The sequence below is a fragment of the Amblyomma maculatum genome, chromosome 1 (assembly GCF_055883805.1).
Source record: "Amblyomma maculatum isolate TAMU_Amacu chromosome 1, ASM5588380v1, whole genome shotgun sequence".
Taxonomy (NCBI): domain Eukaryota; kingdom Metazoa; phylum Arthropoda; class Arachnida; order Ixodida; family Ixodidae; genus Amblyomma; species Amblyomma maculatum.
The window spans coordinates 85,640,685-85,661,751 of NC_139344.1; the positions used below are offsets into that span (position 1 = coordinate 85,640,685).

General features: G+C 47.2%; 2 long non-coding RNA genes across 2 annotated transcripts; both read left to right on the top strand.

Annotated features, from left to right (window-relative positions):
- Positions 1 to 5,402: 5,402 nt before the first annotated feature.
- Positions 5,403 to 6,985, top strand: LOC146203011 (uncharacterized). Its single transcript, XR_014702330.1, has 3 exons — positions 5,403 to 5,547; positions 5,716 to 5,979; positions 6,151 to 6,985. It is a non-coding gene; the product is annotated as an uncharacterized LOC146203011 (long non-coding RNA).
- A 5,075-nt stretch (positions 6,986 to 12,060) lies between these two features.
- Positions 12,061 to 13,610, top strand: LOC146203012 (uncharacterized). The gene is made up of 2 exons (XR_014703809.1): positions 12,061 to 12,317; positions 12,483 to 13,610. It is a non-coding gene; the product is annotated as an uncharacterized LOC146203012 (long non-coding RNA).
- The last annotated feature ends 7,457 nt before the right edge of the window (positions 13,611 to 21,067 follow it).

The following is a 21,067-nucleotide window of genomic DNA, read 5'->3' on the forward strand; positions in this document are numbered from 1 at the left end:
TCAGTCCTGTCCGACTCTTCGTGACCCTATTCGGTCCTATCTCCCTATCACCCTATCTCCGGTATCTATCTTCATAACGTCACGATGCCATCTAACCATCGCGTTCGCTGCCTACCCCTTCTCCGGTGACCCTCAACCTTCCCCAACATCAAAACTTCCTCCAGCGACTCCTCCCTTCTCATCAGATGACCGAAGTAGCTGAGTTTTAACTTTAAAATTTGACCCCCCAATGAGCAGTCAGGGCTTATGGTCGACACTATCGACTGATTTGATCTTCTGGCAGTCCAAGGAACTCTCAAAGTCTCCGCCAGCACCACAATTCAAACGCGTCAATTCTTCGGCGGTTAGCCTTCTTCACAGTCCAACTCTCGCATCCATACATCACAATTGGAAAGACCATAGCACGAGTTATACGGATCTTGGTTGGCAGTCTAATGTCTGCTATTTACTAGGCGGTCAAGGCTAGCCATGGCTCTCTTTCCCAGAAGAAGGCGTCTCCTAATTTAATGGCTGCAATCTCATTCCGGGGTAATCTTGGAGCCAAAGAAGAGAAAATCTGTCACAGCTTCCACTTCTTGTCCCTTGATGCTCCAGGACTAGGAAGGGCAAGACGCCATGATCTCTGTCTTTTTAATGTTCAGTTTAAGCCCAAATTTCTCACTCTCTTCTTGTACGCGCATCAGAAGTCTCTTGAGTTCCACTTCACTTTCTGCCATTAAAGTGGTATCATCTGCATACCTAAGATTGTTGATACGTTTTCCAGCAATCATTACTCCAGCTGAAAACTCGTCCAGACCGGCCTTCCTCATGATGCACTCAGCATAGAGGCAGGGCGACAGTATGCAGCTTTGTCTCACTCCTTTCTCAATCGGAAACCAATCAGTAAGACCATGCCCAGTTCTGACTGTGGCCTCTTGCCCTTCATACAGGTTCCTGAGGAGACAGATGAGGTGAATTGGAACTTCCATCTCTTGGAGAGCTTGCCACAAACTGCTGTGATCTATGCAGCCAAACGCTTTCGCATAACCAATAAAGCAGAACTAGATGGGTCTCTGGAACTGTCTTGCTTTTTTCATGATCCAGCGAAGGTTAGCAATCTGGTCTCTAGTTCCTCTGCCCTTGCGAAACCCAGCTTGCACGTCCGGAAGCTCCCGATCCACATACTGCTGCAGCCTACCTAGGAGGAGTTTAGCCACATATTAAAAAAAAAAGAAAAAAAAAAACACCTGAATTCTAGCTGACCAAGATTGGTTGCATATTGTTGGCAGCCGTGTTTAGGACCCCAGGCAATATTTTTGATATCAAAGAAATGATGATTGAAACAAAACAAATTTTCGCTGTCAATTATGTCGACGTTAGACAAAAAATGCTACTGCCAAGTTGGAGGTGGCGGCGGTGAAAAACCTAGTGATGGGATCGCTCTTGGATGCGTGTCGTGGCCGGAAGGTGATGCTTCGCGGCGACTTCCAAAGCCCAGTCCGCTAGCCGACGTTGAGCATACGGGTCAGAACTGGTCCGGCCTCCCATCGTTCGAGGTCTGTTATCTGGAAATCGGCTGGATATCCAGATTCCGTGTTTTACGTTAGTGTCACGTGTATCTGTTTCCACAGCATCATAGGAAGCGTGCGCAATACAAAAAAAAAAAAAAGACATGACTAGCCCATTCGTACGCTACGATTGTGCGGCTCTCAGCCGTGGACAGTGTGAACAAAATAAGCCGCGGCTGTGAGCCGATGGCCCCGTTGCGGCGGTAGGCCGATACGTTGGCGGTGGTTTCTTTATCGGCGTCAACCAGTTGGTGCGTGAGACGGCGCAAGGTGCCGCAAGCGCACCGCGTTTTTTAGTGGTGATAAAGAATAGCTGGAAAGAATTCAGACCAGACAAATTTTGTTATCTTTTGTTTAAAAAAAAAGGTAATGTCTTGTTTTGTGGCTTGGATGCGCAGCGGTAGAAGCCGCGGCCCGTGGCTGCCCTTAACTAATTTCACTTCGGTTTGCTATCATTTATAACAAGCTTATTTATGTAACATTTATTTATTCATAGTACCTCAGAGGTACAAAAGAGCACTGGGTGAGGGGTGCTTGTCAAGAAAAGATTGCACAGTGATAAAAAGTAGAATGACGGTACAACGGACATGGCGCAAAGAAAATTCTGGACAAACAGAAGGAGTTCAAAGCCGATCTCAAAAGAAAGTAAAATCAGTATGTGAAGACAAAAAAGGGAGAAACGAATAAAACAGGTGTCAGGAAGACAATCGCCAAGCCTAATAATAGCTTTAGGTAATGAAGATGAATATAATGATTGCATTTTTCCACATGTGCGATTGACGCAGAGACTTATGTGAGCACCGCGATGAGCGAGGAGGTGATTCAAGCGGCAGAAGAGAAGTGAGAGTGTAGACATATTTATGAAGTAAGCATATAAGTACAATAGAACGGCGAATTGTCATCTTGCGCAACGATACAGCTCTGGCATCTTGTGTTACTTTTAACATGACCAACTCATGACATAGTCCAGCAGATTTCCCTTATTTTATAGGAAGTCGGTGGGGCGTATACGTCCTCCTTTACATAACCCCATAAAAAGCAACCCATGGATGTCATTTCAGCTGACCTGACTGTCCAATGTATACGGGCCATAATAGCCTTCATATCCATTCATATTGGAAGGGCACAGCGCAAAAAGACGTGGGACAAAGGAAGAAGACGTACACAAGAGCGCTGACTCGCAACTAAATTTTTATTGGAAAGAAACACATCTTTATACAATTTCTTCAATGATAATGATAACAAGTATATAGCACTTGCGCAAAACACATCAGAAGGGGTCAGCAAAATCACTCGTTTTTTCCGACACGTCCCCCCCCCCCCCCCCCCTCTCTCTCATTTGAAAGTTAAGGGGCAAGTAGTTGGGGGCAAGGACGCGAAGCCAGCCATTCGGGTATGATACTCGAGATTTTTGATAATACTGTGGAGCGAAGATTTTTCAGTCCAGCGGCGCCGAGACCAAACAGAGCAGAAATTTGGAGAGGGAACGAACGTGCGCCGTGATAATGCTCAGGACAAAACATTCTCTACTTGGCTGTTCTGCTTCGTCTGTAGTTATCCCCCCAAATCAAGTTTCATGCCCGCATTCTGAGCGCGTTTTTTCTTCTTCTATCTGCTGTGTGTTTGTGAATCAGAGCAAAAGTGTAACTTTCCAGGCACGACGGCAGACACCCTAGCACTTGTGGGACGCGTCGTTAGACATTTAATTAATAAGCAATTAGTGCCCTGCTACAAACCTACTGCACTTTCGTGGATTCCAATTAAATACTAGGCTACCAATGTTCCAACTTCGCGCTCTTTCTCAGTTTGCTCTCAATCTGATAGTCTTCCTGGCCAGCTTAGCCGGTGGAGTCAATGACTCAGATAGGAGGTGGTCCTGGATTTGAACCCTTCGCCACGAGGAATTATTTTTCAACTGCAAGCTTCCTGGTAAACCCTCATAGCTATGCATTGCAGCCGTACGGTTGCGCTTTTCTGTGCAAGCTACTAAGTAATCAGTTCTTTGTAATTAGGTAATAAATTACTGTGTCAATACTGAGATTCCTCTTTTGCACTTTACGGTATAGCAGCACTGTATGCAGCAGATCTCCGGAGCCCTCTGCTACGGCGTCTCTCAAAATATCCTGAGTGGCTTTGGGACGTTGAACCCCATAAGCCAAACCTAATCAGATTGAAAAAAATAGGCAGCCTGGTTTAGTTTGTGGGGTTTAAAGTCCCAAAGCGACTCATGCTATTATAGACGCCGTAGCAGAGGGCTCCGGAAATTTCGGCCACCTGGGTTTCTTTACCATGCACTGCCATCGCACTGCCCACAGACGCCTTTCTTTCCGCTTCTACTGAAAAACCGCAGATGGCCGGGATTCTATCCCTGATCCTCGGGCACAGTAGTCGAGCGCCCTAACCACTGCACCAACACGGCGGGGAAAAAAAATTTAGGCCTATTTAGTTTAGTTGTCCACATAGCCTATCAACACCAATCAATATCATTTCTGGCGTGCGATGCCTACTACAAGAACGACGTCTTTTCTACCGAACGAGCTGTGTAGGCTACGGCGTAAAATAGTGAAGCTGAATCCAGCGCTCGACGGGCTGTAGCGGTAAACGCACACGGGTGCGGCATCATTGGCTTGTAGTTCAAATCTTGTGAAAGGCGACTGCGTAAAAGGTCTGGTCGCCAGAAAATCCGGCGATGACGTAGTGAGCGAAAAAAAAAAATGCAGCCACCGCCGCAAGGGGTTGAAATGCAAGAGCGTAAGCTGTTCAGTGGTGAAGCCGCTCGGATACTGAACCGGAGTACACGGGTTCGATCGCGACCGCGGCAGTCCAGTTTCGATGGAGGCGGAAGGCAAAGGCGTCCGTGTGCTGTGCGATGTAAGTGCACGTTAAAGATTGTCGATGTCGTTCCGGACCTCTGCACTACGGCACCTCTTTCTCTCTTCTTCGACTCCCACCTCTCTCCTTTCCCTTACGGCCCGGTTCAGATGTCCACCGAGAAGTGCGAAATATAATTGCGCCTTTCCTTTCCTCTAAACCAATTTAAAAATTTATCTCCACAGCCCCCTGAAGTTACATCACCGTTACGGTTTCAGCGACCAGAAGTCGTCGATACGACTCCCTCACGCATTTTAAAGCTCGACTAGCAATTTTGTGTGCATTAACCCAACGAGCCGTATACCACCGGTCCGACCCTCGGGTGGCATGCCCCTATACAACATATTAATGTTTTATGACTACTCAAAAACTTCATGGCAACAAGTTTTTCACGAGCTTCTTATAGATTGAAACATTGACGACCTAGAACAACATATGCAGCGTATGCGGGCAGTCGCTCTAAACAAGCCTTCGATGATTATGGTCCGAGTCGTTTCATTGCTATAAGGAATACGTGCTTTGGATTGCGCAATAAAATTTGTTAACACATAAGAATATCCGATATTCGTGATTCACGCTTTCAACAATCGACTTAGTACTGCGGGATGTGGTTTCACGTTCTTGCTCAAGTTTACCAGAGAAGTAGGCAAAAGCGCGGTCCACGTAGCAACTGCGTAATACGAGATAACTACACACAAATGCGTAGCAAATTTTACGTACTATAAATAAAAAAAAAAGTGCCTGAAGTTGTCAGCTATTTCCCGGCTTCAAGGCGTTTGTCACAGCAAGCTGCTTCCAGAGACACACTATTATAAGAATTAAGGAACGAAATACGATAGCATATCAATAACTGCACATGCGGTATTTTTAAAGCACTGTTAGCACTTAGGTACAAACGCACAAACGCGTCACAAATCATATCGTTGTACAACGTAGCAAGGAGTGGAGCCGCGATAAGTTATCCGAGATATAAAGGCACCGGAAACTTACAGTACACTCTTAAATGCAACCGCTTGCTTTGCAGTACTTGAACGCGCGTCTCTAGAAGAGCAAGACTGCACGCTATCGCACCGTTTCAGCAGACACCGATACACCTTGGGTAGCCCTCCACTCAAGCAGCATTTGAAAGGTTCGTTATTGAAGCTACATAATTGCCTGCGGAGCCGCTGTGCAGATTGCGATAGCTCCTCTTCTCACGTGATTGCACTTGCAGCTGGTGTCCTTTTTTTGTATACGAGAAGAATTGCCTGCTACTGTCGTTGATCACAGTTCTCTTTCCGACCGTTCTTCTTTACAGACAAAGCAGTTTCCCGCAGCCACATGCATTACACAAGCGACGAAGACAGTGACTCCGACGGCTCCAATGCTGGCCAGCAGCCGCATGCGAGCAACTTCAAGTGCCGAGACCTGCGTGGTCGTCGACACCCTACCTGTTTACGTTGGCCCTCAAAACGCTTCAGAGAATCACGGTCGGTTGCGGTGTACACCCCTGAGACCAAATCGAATACATCGCCGGCGCCTGTAAGCAGCCCGGGCCCTCCACTCAAGCAGCATTTGAAAGGTTCGTTATTGAAGCTACATAATTGCCTGCGGAGCCGGTGTGGAGATTGCGGTAGCTCCTCTTCTCGCGTGATTGCACTTGCAGCTGTGGTCCTTTTTTTTTTGTACACGAGAAGGATTGCCTGCTACTGTTGTTGATCACAATTATCTTTCCGACCGTTCTTCTCTACAGACAAAGCGGTTTCCCGTAGCCACATGCATTACACAAGTGACGAAGAGAGTGACTCCGACGGCTCCAACGCTGACCAGCAGCTGCATGCGAGCAACATGAAGTGCCGAGAAGAGCTGCGTCGTCGTCGACACCCTACCTGTTTACGTTGGCCCTCAAAACGCTTCAGAAAATCACGGTCGGTTGCGGTGTACACCCCTGAGACCAAATCGAGTTCCTCGCCGGCGCCTGAAAGCAGCCCGGAATATGATTACGACAGCCAGACTGGATCGGACTCATGGCTAACATCCCGTAGCTTGGACAGCGTGCGAGGACAAGACGAGACAGGCCGTCATGATATCGACAAGGGCTTTCTTCCAGTGGCATACGCCTGTTTCATTTGTATCTTGTTAGGGGGTCTAGCAGATTTACTGAAGTGTTTTTATTCCGTCGGCAGGAGGTTCGATGCTCCTTCTCCCAAGTCGAACACCCGTTTACCGGACAAGGTCGACGCTGGCCATGAAAACCATTCTCCCGCGAAATCGCCCTCATGAATGACTGAACACTTGCGAATTAGAAGACGAGAAACTCTGGGTTCAATGTTTGCGTGTGGTACACCTTCTTAATTGTGACCGCTTCGAAGCGGAAATTGATTCGTCCCTTCCTTGCTTGATACTCTGCGGAACACCAAATCAGGATTGCAATAAACTGCGATTCAATTTCACTTCATTTTACTTACACTACTCGTTGTAAGTGCACGACAAAGAGCTAAGCAGCAAAATTTTTCTACGAGTCGAAAGGTTGCACTATTCCAATCAACACGTTCATAAATTTATCATACAGTATACCCTATGTTCCTCACAATTGCTGAACATTTACCACCTCGTGCGAGCGCAGAAAAAAAAAAAAATTTCCCCGCATTGGAAGCTTAGACCATTCCTGTCCACCATTAGCATGCGCATAACATTATCTTGTAATGTCTCACAGTTGTCCCAGGTGCTAGATATTCCCACTTATTCCGCTCATCCTTTTTGTTGGCCATAAATAATCCCGTTTGCGACGATATTGACATATTCTAGCGGTTTGAAATGTCTTAAACGTCGCTTCAAAATCCTACTGCTACCGACTGTAGCTGCCGGTCTCAGCGATCCAAAGACTTCCCCTGCAACCGTCATTCGCAAACTCCTTGCGAATAGCCGTAACATTTGAGCGGTATTTCGTCTATTACTACAATTACATGCTTTGGATTTCAGAGCGAATAAACGCGCTCTAACATTCAACGATGGCCAGTACAACAAGAAGCTAAAATTTGTGAGACAGCTTGACCTGCAGCTTGAACTGAGTGTAGGTATTCTACATCCGACTGCCGGTGCTAGACGGACATAGGAATGGCTCACTGCGTGCAAGGTGCTACAACGGCAGCCTTCGACGGTGGCGGCGGGAGTGGCTTATTAAAAAACAAACAATGTAACTTGTGTTGCTGCCGGCCGCAGCAAAAAAAAAAAAAAAAAAAAAAAAAAAAAAAATCTGCCGCTTAATATCTTTAACACCCAAACTGTAGTCATTGCGGAAATGAAAGGAAACAGAAAGAGGACAGTGAGAGGTTCACAGGCAACGATAGCGAGAAAGGACAGGGGAGAGCTTCATACACTTTATAAAATATGGTGGTAAACAAGTTAGCTCCACTCGTAGCAAGTGTGCAGGTACTGTATACTGTAAAAATAATCGCGCGAGCGGCCAGTAGTACGTCTGCTGAATTCGTTAGGGACGCGACTGCGCCGCTGTAGGCGTGCAAAAATCTACGAGCTACGAGCAAGGTGCTGTGAGCAACGCTACTGAAACGCCGGCGCTGCAGAAGCATACGCCCCCAATTAACGCCGAAGAAGGGCCAGCCCATGACAAGGCATCACAAACGAGACCTTTGACCCATTCAAAGCGTACGAAAACAATTGTGCCAGCTACCTCGCAACTTGACACCGCGGTCGGATTGCAGCGCCTTGCGCGTCATTGGCTCGCGTATGGCACTAAGGAGGTGTGGTACACGTCCCTGAGCCTCGAGCGGCATGAGTACCGCCGAATAAACGCCTTTTCTCTCGGGATGAGGCGCATACCACATAAAAAGGCTCGCAGTTTGCTTTCAGCCAAGCTTTTCAGCATAGCTTGGCTTTGTCACACCTATAAGAAGCAGCACGTTAAACGTGTAACTCTGCAAGCCAGACGGAGGCGTCTGTTGATTGACAGACATATTGTCACGTAGTGGTGACAAGGCCGTAAACACCAACAGAGAAGACAGGCGTACTCGCACTGGAATTATATTTTTATTGGGCTGACAGGCGCATTGGCTCAACCACCAGGATCCCCTTTTCCCCAGACACGACGATGCCACGCACGGCTAAACGTGGGTGCTCGGGGTCCGTGGTGTCGCACAAAACACACAAACACCTGCTTTAGCAGGTGCCCCCTGCGGGGGCTCAAAAGATTAAAAAAAAAAGTGAAGGGGCTCTTTGTTGAGCAAGTATGGAACGAAATCGAAAGCACACTGCTTCCGAAAAGTCGAGGCCGAAATGGCGCGTGTGGGGACCTTTCCAGCCACATTTGAAGGGAATACTTTTCTCGTGGCTACCGATGCGACATCCTTTACCCTTCTCCTCTCCTCGCTCGTGCTGGGATAACCGGTCCTGGTGAGCGCACGCCGTCGCCTCTCCCTTCCTCGCCGACATACTTCAGAGCGGGTGCTCCTGCTGCTGGCACCCGATCACGGCACGCCTGATCTCCGGAAATGTGAGTAATAAACCACTGTGTTTACACGATCCGCCTCGAGTCAGTTCGTGTACCCCTCGGGCAGAGGGATCGCCCACAAATGGCGCCCAACTGGGGCTTGATTAGCACCCACGTGGACGATTTCTCGGCCGACCAGGGAACGCACGGCCAGGCTCAAGGTGGTCGTCCTTTGTTCGATAGGCGCGACGCCATTTTGAGTTTAGGGTTAACAGCCGGAATGCAGTGTAATAGTGGGAATAGCATCGTTTATTAAAGTTATGTTTTGTTTGTATATTTGCAGATTCAGATGTAAGTTCGTATTTTTTTCTGTGGATAGGCATGCGTGCGTATGTTAGTTTTAAACTGTTGTCGCTGCGATTAGCCTTTGTGACTAGCCTCCTGACGCGGGCTAGGTGGTAGTCGTGCGCGACCAGTTGTTCTGCCCCTTCCGGCCGGCCTTAGTTGTTGAGCGGGAATACCGCCGAGAAGGGATGTACCAGATAGGGCCGCCGCTTCGGACACGCCAGTGCGTCCGGAAGTGAGGTAAGGAACGCGGTAGAGCCTGCGCAGGTTATCGATGCAGCCGCCCTGATGAGGCAGATAATCAAAATGTCGGTGTTAACCAGTCAGCTCGGTTCGTTGGCTAGCGCCAAGCAAGCCGAGCTGCGGCGACAGTCTCGCGTCCGTGGATAAATGTAGATGTCCCTTCCTTTTCCGGCTACACGGACACTGGGTTCCTCAGATGACGTAGTGCTAGCGCAGGTCATTCTCGTAGCATTTGTTGAGAGCGCGGCGCGATGAAGACGCTGCCAGCCGGCCTTCCAGTCGATGGCAGACTTCACAGATGGCTTCCGCGCCAAATTCTAAACTCTGTCGGTATATATATAGGAGCGCTCTGAGAGGAATGTAGGAGGCATTTGCTATGGAAGACGATGCTGAAGTGGCGGCTTAGAATTTGACTGAGAGGCAGCGCTTAAACGCGAGAGTAGGGCTCAAGAAGCTGTTGAAACATCGGAAGAGCGGGGAGACTCGCCCTGCTACACGGCGACAGAGAGATGCTGAACGTCGTTTGACTGCGCCAAGCAGGAAAACTAGCGAAGATTCCGAGCAGTCGTAGTGTAGAAAAGAAGAACGCAATGTGGCTGACAGTGCCTCAGTTGTCTTTCAACACTCACTTGATAGCATACATCTCTGTGTAATTTACTCAATAAATATTTATTTAGCTGGAAGAGGTATCATGCAGTGTTCAAATCTGCTCAAATCTCTAGGATTTGAGCAGATATTCTTGAGAAACTGCTGTACTAGCCTGAAGTTCTTTGAATGAAACATTCCGCAACTGTGTACACTGAATTATTGGCACTATACTTCACACTGTTTCAGCATTAAGCGGGTGCGTTCTTTTCAGTACCAAGTTGCCCGTGCTGAAAACGATGTGACGACGACCTTTGTTGTACTGATCCGCCTTCTCAATGCGCGCGACATCAAGGTTTTCACGAGCCGCGCGCTGCGCTGCCTCTAGGCGCGGGCCCCGCCGCGTCAAGCAGGGCATCGTGTGCCCCTCGTGCAGAGGGATCACCGCCACGCGTATGGCATGCAACTACAGAGGGACATTTCGCGCTGTCTTTGGCCGCACCCTCAGACATTTGGCACAACAATGTGCTGACCGAAGTGAGCTTATCTTACGTAGAATGTGGTTAGGCCGTAGCCAGGACACGACGCTTTTTATGCAGAATATGATGTCAACCTGCTCGTTGTTTTTTTTTTTTTTTTTTTTGTCGCACTGTGGTGCTACCAGCTGGTGGCACCTCGATGTATGTCTTCATCAAGCTTCTTATGCTTGAAGAGAGAGTATCTGCTAGTGTTGCTTCAGGGAGATCGTCTGACGGGTAAGGCTTCCATATTTTTGAACCACGAAACCTAGCTAAATGGGAATGCGGCCCCTCTATGCAGCAAAAGGTACTACCACGAAAATGCGAAATCCGTAGTGGCTCTGCACGTGGTTCGACAAGCTTGCATCTTCACGATCCCCGGGCGTACAAAATTTCTGCCACTAGAAAGAGTACCAGCTGGCACTATCCCAGGGCGAAAATTTCGAGGGAGAACGCTAGGATCCTAGGATTAAAGACACCGGTATTCATACTCGGCCACCTATATCACCCAGTCCGTGGTTCACTGCAATGAGTTTCGACTATCTAGAGGCTCGTCGGACCGTGATTTGAATAATTCCAAGAAATAAATAGTATGCTACTACTGTTTCTAACTTATTTGGAAATTGCAATTCTGTTATGTTCTGTAGTGGTTGGAATACTTTAGCATACAAGCACTGTGATCAGCACTTTTTAACCGACGTAAGAATTCACGACATAAAGTTTAAAATATATGCTGTGCTTAAAAAATCTGCACCATACTTTTAAGTAATATTTTCCTAAAAAAGAAAAAGAGATTGTTTGCTTTGCTCTACCTGAATACTTTTTCAAATATGGCGGTGTGATGACGTTTGATATGAATTTGGTGGACTTCCAAACCCACTGGGTTATCTATTGATGACTACTGGGCTTTTGTCTGCATGTGATATACACTGAAATTTACTATACTATGAAAATCTTCTTATATATATTCATCTTAGCCTTCTTTTGCCAATACAAGATTGGATTAAAAGTAATTAAATGACAAACGCTTGATGCTGAGTTATTAGTACCGAAGACAAAAGTCATTGGAAAGCGTGTACGCCAAAGAGCAGAACATAGATGGTTACAAAAGGAAACATTGATGTCCGTGGACAGAATACGCGGACAGCCGACTGAAACGAGCCTTCAGTGGTTATGCCCTAACTCATCGCTCTGGAAAAAAAAAAAAAAAATGAAGCTCTCAGAGCACACGAATGGAAGCAGAATTTTTGCATGCGGCCAAGGAAAAGTATTGGTTGTTATTAGCCATTTTCTGACAAGACGTTTGACACAGCACGCTGCTTCATTAAACGGACTGCGTTGCATTTTGTGCTCATTCTACGTAAGATTGCAGACAGGAAACGCGTATCTGGAGAGCGATATTTACATGTCTAAAGCATAAGAACTATACGTGCCGAATCATCCGCATGAGCAATGCATGCCATGAGAAGGCACAAATTGAACTTGGAAGTCAAATTGAACTTGGAATGATAAGGCAGCTCGAACTGTATACAAAATGGCTTCTAAAGTATTCGCCTACGTGTTACAACGCGTTTCGATGCAATCAGAAAGGAGGAGTGCGGCCTCGATAAGTTATCCAAGAGATAAAAGCACCGAAAAATTCCAATACACCCGTGACTGTAACGGCTTGCTTTACAGTATTTCAACGCACGTCCGCAACAGATCAGGGCTCTATGTACTCGCATAGTTTCAGCAGACACTGGCCAAGTCGTCCTCGGCCTCCCCTTGAACAACATTTGAAAGGTACGTTACTGATGCTACATGCTCGCTTACGCAACCGTTGGGCAGGTTGCAGGAGCTCTTGTTCTCGCGTGGGTGCACTTGCTGATGGGGTTCTATTTTTGTGCGCGACAAAAATCGCTCGCTACTGTCGTTGATCACTGTTCTCCTTCCGACCGTTCCTTGCAGACAAATCAGCTTCCCGCAGCCACATGCATTCCACAAGCGAAGAAAAGAATGACTCCGACGTCTGCAACGCGGGCCAGCAGCCGCATGAGAAAAACTTCAAGCGCCGAGGCCAAACTTGTTCACGTTGGCCCATAGAACTGGTCGGAGAATCGTGGCCGGTTGCGGTGGACATGACTGACGCCGTCTCTTGTACAGCAGCGACTCCTGTATGCAGCCCGGAGCCTAACAACCAGCCTGGACCGGATTCACCGCCAGTGTCGCATTACTTAGACGACGGCATGCGAAGACAAGGCGAGACACGCCCTCCCAACAGCGACAATTCGCCAGCCAATGACAACGCTGAAAATGTAACCACCGTCCCCTCACTGCGCTCCTGCACAGCGTCGCCGATTCAGACGAACGTCTTAGCGGCCGAGTTCTCGGGGCACCTCAAGAATATTGTCGCCAAACGGTACGGCTCTGTTATGACGATACATTATGTCCCAGCCGCGGCACGTGCTACTACTGCATCGCATAAGTCGCATCTTGCAAACGATAGAAGAGGAAACTGTGATTACTCTTTGGCTAACCGCTGGCTTAAGTACAGTGCGAGCGACAGCACGTGCGAGGTCGTAGTAGCCGACAGCGCGTGCAGTACTTCGACCGAAAGCTCTAATGGAAGCAGTAGGCTGTCGCTCTACAACGAGAACAGCCGACGCCCCCTAGGTCGTGCTTCATCATGCTGCCGAAAATGGCACGCAAGCTCTCGACTGCCTTGGATCGACGTATCCGGACTAGATTTCTGGGGCTTTATTCTACTCATATACGTTTGTTTTATTTGGCTCTTTATAGTCGTGCTGAGAGCAGTGATGCCGAATTGCTTATATTCAGTCTGTGGGAGATTCTACGCTCCTTCGTCCGATCCGGCCACTAGTTCTGTGGACAGCGACAATGGTGACCATGATGGCCGCTTTCCAGGGCAATCTTCAAATGACGGGGAACACGAGAAGCCTTGCCGTCATAGCTTGCATGCGAGATGCTTTTAATTGTTACCACTTCTGGAGGGAAAAGAGCTCGTGCCTTCTCCCGTTTCGTACTCTGCAATGAACATTAACCCAGGTTTCCAATAAACTGCCGATTCAATTTTACTTTACTCTGTTTGTCCCTTTTTCAGCGCTTGCGCTGCGCAGTGTGTGCCATGCTTCTAATAAGTAGAAGGTTCAGTGCAAAAGTATGAGCAATTTTTTAATCTCATCTGTGCGGTTTGAGTCGTGCGCATTACAACTGAAATCTGCAAACTGAAGGGATAGAAAGGGAACTGGCGTTATCCATTAAGAAGGAGGCGGAGGAGGGCGTATAGCGAATGCAGGCAATGCCACCTAGACAGACGAGGCATGCTCATATCCTCCCCTCCAAACAAATGACGCAAAGTTCTGAGAGCACTGTGGAATTTACAGTGCAGTAATGCGAAAAGACTAGGGCGTTGCTGGTGCACACAGTGCCTCACGTTTGCTTTCATCATTATCAACTAAACGCGCCGTCATCATCATTGCTAACGACATCATTGTCATTATCACTAATTGCAGCGTCATTGTCACCGCTGTTATCATCCTCACGGTAGACAACGAGAATTATGATGTGCGTTTCACGATCCCGGGCGTGGCGTAGTTATTTAAAGAGCTCGGCTGGGGGATGCGAGGGATCGAGGTTCAATTTCCGGTGGACGTCGCATTTTTATTTGTCTGCTGACACTGGTTTCGGGCGATGACGTCATTTGATTTACAGCTATAGTGTGGCCGACGAACGAACGCCGACAGTATGAGCCATCAAAGGTTTTCGCCTTATAATAGAGGCAGTCGGCGCCTCCGTTGCCGTAGTTGCGTCTCCAAAGCTAGCAACCGATTAGACTTGCAGTTAAAGGGACACTAAAGACAGCCAAAGATAGTATGAAAATCTAATAAACTACATTTGGTGACACTGTCGCCGCATATCCGGCAGCAAAAAATCGAATAATTGCTGAGATATTGCGATAAGAAGTTGAGGTTTTTTCTTGTTCCCGCCGGTCGAATTCAAACTGTGGCCTCCAACTACGTAGTTGGAGTTGAGTGACGCACACTATGACGTAAGCGGAGACTCCGTGATAACTAGCGAGCCGGCGCGGCCCGCGGCGTCGCATCCCTCAAGGGCCAACTTGGCAACAGCGTACTCGCAATGACGGCCTCAGCCGAAATAAATAAAACGATGAAGAGAGTAATTTACCGAGCGATGGGCCCATAAAGGAAGAAAAAAAAACATAGAGCGCTTGTAATGCACAATACTTTACATGTTTCTCAAGCTTTTGCGCTCCTTCTTGCACTGTGTATAAACAAACCGAGCCCTCGGTCATCGCAACGCTTCCTGACATGTTTACATACAAATAAGATTTAGTTACCAGCAAAATAGTGTCCTCGCTGCTGCGCTTGTCAGTTTTGAAGCTTCGTCGCACTTTTTTCCTTCAAGGTTTGTGCTACAGCTCCGTGTTCAGCGAAAATTACGTCCACGATAGCAGAACATGACCGAAGTGCCGGCGCCACTACATTTGCCAGCGCTGTGAAATTCCACATGTTAAAATGGATCCAGTGCACAATATAGTGCGCATAGGCATCCAGAACATTAGTTGCAAGACGTGAGAGCAGGCAGCATGCGCCGATGATCAAGAAGTTGTAACTTTTAGACCGGCAGCAGAAACACTTTATTGTAAATGGGGCCATAACATAAAAACTAGAAATATTCCCAAGCTTCTTGAGGCGCGGCGTAGCCGAGCGGTTAGCGCCGAACGTTACGGACCCAGCAGTAGCGAGTTCGAGTCTCACCGCTTCTGGCAGTTTTTTTTTTCTACAAATCGATTTTTTTTAACCTTTTGTAATGTATTTCTGGTGCTTCGTTATTTTTAGTTTTTACTTTTTACCCGAGGCCCTTTTTTTCGCCGGGCGCCGAGCGCAATATATCGACGCTCTCCTTGGTATGAGCGGCAAGTATGCCCCTTTTGTTTACGACGCCTGCAAATAGTACGTTGAAGGTCTTGTTGACGCAGTATATGTTGGTCAGATGTGCCATGATTTAGTGAACAATTGAATGATAATGCGTTTTTCCTTCGGTACTTAGCATATGTATGCTTTTCGTGGCGTACGTAGCTGCAGTCAAGCAATCAGGTCGCAGTCGAAGCGGCAGCGGCGGCGATTTGTTGGCGCAGAAGTGTGAACGAAGGAGTGTGTCGGCGGTAGCGGATTTCGCTCGCTCGTGCCTCCGAATGCTCAAATGGGAACCATCAAGGCGCATCTGCTGCTCCAAGCTCGTAATTCAGGCGCTGCAGGTTCAAACAAACTATCCGAGTGCGCACGAAATGCCTGAGCCGAAACATAACCAAAACTGAAGTGGGGCGCCTCCAAGTATATTTTTGTATTTGCCTTGCAACGTTTACGTTGTCTTTTCGGCGTCGTTTACGTATGATAAAAGCGTGTTATCATGTTTGAGAAAAAACGTACTGCCGCATTCAAACATGCAACGTAATTCGCAGTTGTGAGCCTCCGGGATCCCTAGCGCGTCACGTGATTTGTAGTTGCGAGCCTCGGCCGTTTGGCAGTGGTGGCGATACCTGTATTTCTGTTATTCTTCTTTACTACCTTATAACAGCTCTGTTTTCAGTAAGAGTGGTCATTTTGTAATCAGGAACTGGCATTCTATCGATGCAAACCCACTTCCTTTCTCTCTTTAGTGTCCCTTTAAGCATCGTATATCGGAAGAACATTTGCAGCTATTTTTCACCTTTCCGTGCTAAATGCTTTTGCCTTAACGGTTGCTTGCCACGGCTATTAAAAAATGCAACGACGCTCGATCTGCCGACATGCAGCACATGAGTGATGTCGCTCTCAGGTGCCCGTGGCTACCTGGCATACATTTTTTCCCGAAACGCTGAGCACGATGAAGTTGCTGAATGTCAAGCTACTGTCTTATTTTTACCAGGCGAATCACAATGACGACCACAAAGTGAAGATATCCTTCACGGTGAAACAGCGCGGTAAGACGCGAATGAAGGAGGAGCAACAAAAGGTAAAATAGGGCGCTGGTTTCCAGACATGAGTGTATTCGAATCATTACTCATAAGAACGCACCATCATGCTGCATGCAAAGAAAGTAAACGTAATCAAGACAAAGAAATCTGGCAACGAAGTATACCTACACGTTGACCATCACCAACAGCACCCAAAATACAAGCATAAGTTAATGTAAACGGCATTTTCTTTATTCCAAATAAAGATATATGGCTTTCTAACTCAAATACATGCATCAACAATTGATCTACCATGAAATGTAATAAGCAAGTTAACTTTTTAAACCCAACTGCACACAAACAGTTTAAGCGGAAGGCTATGAAGTTTGCGCGAAAGTCATTGCCCTGTAGGTGCGGTCAACTGCCCACTTCAGGAACAACCTGTTCCAGTCGTCTACACTAACGAACTCTAGATATCAGGGACATTTAAAGCAAAATCTGAAGTTACGAACCAGCTCATGCTTACTCCTGCGCAACGCTGTGACATTACACATAACTGATATAACTAGGCACTGTCTGTCTCATTTTTATAAAGCTTTGCAACTAACTGGCTGCATGACAAGCGTCATTAGGAGGCAGGTAGAAGCGTTTCGCAGGTCAGCATAATGTGAGTGATAATTGATTATGTTAACGAGAAACAGCATTTTTGTTATTGCCACTGCGCATGTTGCTTTCACAGATATTCGTACTGGGAGAAATGTGGCGAACAAAAGAGGAACAGATTGAACACAAGTGCCTGCAAACCAGATAAAGAAACCTGGCGAGGGCTCAACATTAGCTTTACTCAGACTACAATTAAACAAATAAATGTAAAGAAATATATAAGTGACGTTTTAATTATCGCAGTGACAAAATTCATCAGTATTTCACCCAGGTGAAACGCAAGATACACGTGTTTCGGGTATCCCAGCTCATGCCCCGGAAAGAATATCTAGCAGAGTGAAGGGATCAACACGGCTGACAGAGTTACATTTCGCAGCATTGTTCGATATCTCAAGAGGAATTTCTAAGCTTCAGTGCACGCTACAAAGGAATTGCACATAACACAATTCGCACCTCAGTAGTCTGTGCATACTCTTGCATCCGAATATTAGCGAGTTTTAGAATAGGGTGACCCTATCGTCTAGGGGGATAGGGTAATAGAGGGCGTCCCTCACCCAAGCGTGCCTTGGGTTTTTTGGGTCAGCGGACGACGGTCACCCTATTATGGTGGCTAACCACCATAACCCTATCTCGGCGAAATAGCGTAGACCCTATCGCCGGATAGGGGGAACATGGCGGCGTCCGGTCAAGCGGCGGCCGCTCGCCTCGGCACACATTCGTCGTTACCGCTCCATGGTGTTACGCGTTCACGGTAAATGAAAGGCCAACGAAGTTTGTGCTATGTCTCATGATGCCCGCACCACCAAATTTAAGCGATAAAACGCCCCATATTTTATGATTGCTTCCGGATTTACCGAGCTGCTAGGCTTAGCGAGTTCGCCTCGTTTGGTTGCCATGGGGACCAGGCGTCGAAAAGCGCGGAAGGTTCAAATGAGGTTTCCCGGCTCAGCCTGGACTGGTTAAGACGGGCCAATTTCGTCTTTTCTGAAGAAAACAGTTTATATGACTGGCATTTTTAAAATAGTTTTGTTACAATGACAGCAGTTTCTGATTAATAAAATAGCGTTGTTGGCTTTTATATATTTAAACGCGTTTCACAATTTACCGTCTGGGCGCTGCAATCAACAAACGCAAGCCCCGCTCCGCTGCGTCGGGAAAACCCCTATTCAAAAACTCGCCGGTCGGCTCGAACGTTGCGCCGCGGCACGCGATTTTCTTGGCGGCCCCAAGCCTTGGGTTCAGTGAGTTCGTGGTCCACGCCAGCCAAGGCCCGAGAGTAGACGTTGGTGAAGGCAGGCTGTTTGTCTTCAGTACCCAGCGTATATTTCACGGATACTACTTGCCAGGAAAGTGTAGTGCTTTTGTTGTAACCAGAGAGGTATAGGTAATGGACAAGAGCGCATATTCCTCTTCTCTCATTTCATAACCCCTCACTCGCCCCTATCGGCGTGAATTAGGCCCAAAGCCTGATCGCTGCGTTGCTTCGTCGCTTGCGGTGAGGAAATGAGGACCAAAATATCCAGCTATCTCCAAAGACGCACTTAACGCTCGTCTATCCATGACAACGAGCACAGTTTCAGCGGACAAAGCTTTCCGACGTAAAACAAAGCAAAAAAAAAAAATGCACTGAATACGAGCATACGGCCGCGAAACGACACGATCCACATGTAGAAGGAAGTTACTGGCAAGCTAGGTGCGCAATTCCCTAGGTTAAGCTTGATTTCCTTGGCATTTTCCCTTTCGCCCCCAGAATACAGACCAGGCCTTCGTATATTGGTTGGCATTACTGCAGGGTAATGCGCAACCGGAAAGTGGTTGCAGCGGAAAGAACCTGGAAGGTGTTTACTGCAGAAAGGAGAAGAAGAGCAGATAGTTGAAGCATAGCTTGTAAAGTGCTACCGTTACCGGAATACCTGGGACACTTGTGCGCATGAGAGGCTTCTAACGGAGGTGACCTATACCTGGACCGCAATAGCGTATAATGACCATCGGCTTGATGCTTTTTACATCCAGAAAATTTGATCATATTTTAGGAGAGCTTTCGAAGGTAATTTGTTCCCATATTGTTATAAGTGGACCATAGCAATAGTTTCATCCGCAGATCCTCCTTGCGCAGGCTTGCAATTTTGTTTTTTATTTGCTGAGTGATGTACAAAAACGCACCGAATTGTTGTTCGATATGGCAGTCTTGTTACTTGTGAGCGCACAAGACAAATCAGAAGGACCCTTTCTATCATTATGGTCATAAATTTATCTTACAATATTTCACAGTTGCCCCACAATTGTCTAAAAGTGCATCCCCTTCGTTCTCTACGACAGGTTTAACTACTCTGCACAAGGTGAGTAAAAACGTCTGCAAAAAGAGTAGTCACGCATCGGAAGCTTTGACCAGTCTCATGAGCATGGGCATAACCGTAATATCTCGCAGTTAATTCAGAATTAAAAGCTGTTCCAGCAAGCTGGACTTGTTCGAGTAATTTGATAAAGACGGAAGCAACGGTACACAATCAGTTATTACTCATTAATATATCCGTGTAAGAGCATACAAGCATAAAATAGAAATGGAATCTGCCTCAGTCCTAAAAAAATGATCAACAGCGGAATCATAACACTAGGAAAATGCACGAACGGTACATGGAAGATACCTTAATCCGCCTATGTTAGTTACATTATATCAAATATATTAAAACCACTTCCCGTTTTTCCCGATAATCATATACATATAAAATGTAATTTCTGAATCTCTTACCTTCAAGGTCACCAGATATGATGTGGCTGTCCTCTTAGTCCGCGGGGCTATGACGAGTACAACGAACAGGGGAGAGCTCAAAGCGTAAAAGTTTCAAACGGACCGCGCGCGACAGCAAGACTATGTCAGTGGTAAAATTGGTGTATAGCTGAGTGGAACTGGAAAAGCTAAGAGCGAGGCAACACACGGCATGCGCAACTTTCATCTGAACGTCTTGTTCTTCAGAAGTTCAGAGACCGGAGGAGGTGAGAGGGAATAGGCACATGGCTCCGCAATACAACACCTGCGGCCACGTTGCCTCGCCGCCCGATACCCGATGCCCGCAATAATAGGCACCGGAGAAGCGCGAAGGGGCAGCGCGCTTGCAGAAGCGTCAAGATCAACCCGGCGATCGGTGGTTTTATTTTTTATATTTTCTATCACTCCGCTGAACTACGTTCGGGTTGTTGCCTCCTATTCGCTTTCGTAAAGGCGCACGTCCCGACTAACAAGCGTTGGCTCCTATTTTCTATTTCAAAGTGTGCTTCGGCACGCCCTGGCACGTACGTGCCCTGGTTGCACGCCCTTAGGATTGAGGCGTCGTATAGCGGCACGGCCCACTGGTGTGTCTCGCCTGCGTGGCTGGCGCTAAGAGGCGTGCTGTGACAGGCATCTCTTCACTGTATTCCCTTCCTCCTCTTACACGCCTCTCACCCTTTTCATTTCCTTTCCTTGCATACGAATAAACTTCATTTGCTCGGCACTTATGTGCCAACTTCTATTTTCGTCCTCGTCCTCCTCCGCGCTGTCTCGTTCAACATGAGCAAAACTAGCATGCACCTCAACGCTTGCGGTGTATGGGTTTTCGAGCGAATATAAAGGTTTGTATTTCCATTGCAAAATTATGCGGATGCTTTTGGGATTAAGGATACAACGTGAACAGAAGCTTGTTGGGAGAAAAAGAAGGCTCATGAAGCGAAGGTCTGTGCTCGTGATCTGTACGCTGAGCTGTCATTCGCAAGTAGCGGACGTGTGAGGGGCAGATTAAGAATGGAAACGATTCATGGGGACAGGTAATGAAAAAACATATATAGACATCGATAGAGTTAATGACCAATAATTAGGATTAATAATGACTAAAATGTCTTGTGATGGCCAATATGTCAAGCTACGATTTTTAATGAC